The sequence below is a fragment of the Coenobita brevimanus genome, chromosome 67 (genome assembly GCF_032717465.1).
Source record: "Coenobita brevimanus isolate Jiangsu-jjx chromosome 67, ASM3271746v2, whole genome shotgun sequence".
Classification (NCBI taxonomy): Eukaryota; Metazoa; Arthropoda; class Malacostraca; order Decapoda; family Coenobitidae; genus Coenobita; species Coenobita brevimanus.
The window spans coordinates 10527707-10529741 of record NC_137020.1 but is presented as its reverse complement, the minus strand read 5'-3'; the positions used below and the strand labels follow the sequence as shown (position 1 = coordinate 10529741).

General features: G+C 42.6%; 1 pseudogene; it reads left to right on the top strand.

The window, feature by feature from the left end:
* The first annotated feature begins 1082 nt into the window (after positions 1 to 1082).
* On the top strand, positions 1083 to 1802 carry LOC145405543 (uncharacterized; annotated as a pseudogene).
* Positions 1803 to 2035: the final 233 nt, after the last annotated feature.

The following is a 2035-nucleotide window of genomic DNA, read 5'->3' as shown; positions in this document are numbered from 1 at the left end:
TTCGAATATGAGGACATATTACACAAGGGAGAAAAAAAAGGGGGGGGGGGAGGATGAGAGTTGGACACTAACCTGCAATGTTGAAGAGAAGTGGCGGTCCAGTCGGTTGTTGTTGTTGTTGAAAGATTCTCTGCACATATAGTGCAGGCCGGGCCATATATTAGCCCGGTCAGTGGTGTATGGGCTGATTAAAAAACAGTAAGTGGGGAGGACAGGACCTGGGGATTGCCCAGCACACACATCCTGTCTCCTGCCTGGCGTGCCTTTTTATACTAAACCAAGACATTGTGGGGGAATCGGCTAAAACTTAAACTGATTACTTTGTAATATTTTCGACTCTCTAGGATCTTTAATAATGCAAGAGATACGTTTGCACTTGACATTCGTAGCAAAATGACTTACGATACTGAAATTTTTGTGATAAGTGTACAGGAACTACTATCATAACGAAGCCAAATCAATTAGAAATTCAAACAGTTTTATTACCCGCGTCAAATTATATGCCTACGTGACTGTAAACACCTAAGTCCACTAATACCAAGTCGGTTCACTTTCCATCAGGGCGCAGGGAGGCGTGGCTTGTGTGTGACGGCAGTTGGCTTAAGGGAAGGGTACCGGTTTTTTGAGCGAAAAATCGATGTCATTACGAACTTGAGTTAAACACACTGAAAAATCAGGGGATGATCTGGCAGCACTCTGTGAAAGTTTGAAAGCGATACGCCACTTCTAAGTATTTTTTTTATTTTTTTTTTTTTAAGGGCTGGGGGCGTGGTCTGTTTACCCTTGGCCCTTTAAAAATGTTGTCGATGGTCACCCATGTTTGATGGTTTATTTGTAGCTTTTTTTCCCGATTTTTTTACGTTGTTTGGAAGTTCATGAAAAAGAGGTACCTTGCAACCCTTCTCACTGGGCAGTGGTAATGTGAAGGCCAGAGCTCAGTTTGCCTGCGGGCATGGGTAGTGAGGGGAAGTGTGAAGGCTTTGGTGGTGTGCACGTGGCTGGAGTAGCCGGGACGTTCGGTGCTTCTGTGGCTTTCTCTCGGCTCTTATTCCCTATATATTGGATTGTGAAGCTTGTGCAATATGCCAAGACCAAAGAAATACGTTGCTATACGTCGCAAGGCCGCAGAACTTGCGACAAAAGCATCGGTAGCGCAGCAAAGAAACGGAAATTAGAAGCAAGCGACACGACACCTGTTGCTCCCTCAACCTCTCGTGGCAAAACAAGTGCTGAAATAAGGAAATCTTTAGTAGCTGAGCAGACAGAAAAGCCTGCTGGAGTTGAAAAATTTCGTGTCATATTTGAAGAGATCATTCAAGAAATAGTGGAGACGATGTTGTGTCCCTCATGTGCAGATAACAAGGTTGCTGTGAAGTTTACACATCACCAGATAGATACGTACATTTGCGTGAAGTGTGCTTGTGGACATGTAATACAGGATACACTAAAGTCTGCAAAAGTGAAAGAAAAGAATTATCATCCACTTACCTTGTTACTGGTGTACTGTGTGATGTGTTGGTTTTGTTGGAGCAGATAAACTTATTTCTTTTCTTAGTCTGAAACATTTCACAAAGAATACATACATTCGATATGCTAAGTATATCACCATGAATGCTATAAAGCACGCAACAAGTGTTCTGGAAAGAAGTTGGCGTGCTGTATATGAACACCACACACAGAAGGAGGATGCTGATCTTGTGGATGATATGTTACCTGTCAGCACGACTTTAGATGGTTCATGGCACAAGCGTGGGTTCAAGTCAAACTATGGCGTTGGTGCTGTTATTGATGTAGAAACATGACTTATTTTGGATTATGAAGTGAGCTCTAAACTGTGTCAGATGTGCATTGCTAAGGAAAAGGCTTTACAAAATAAAAAGATCACTGAGACAGAGTATGTGTTCTGGTTGGATAAACATGACTGTGATGCTAATTATGAAGGCTCTTCGGGGGGAATGGAGGCAGCAGAAGCTGTGGAAATATGGGGTAGATCTAAGAACCATAAAATGATGAACAAAACATTTGTGTCAGATGG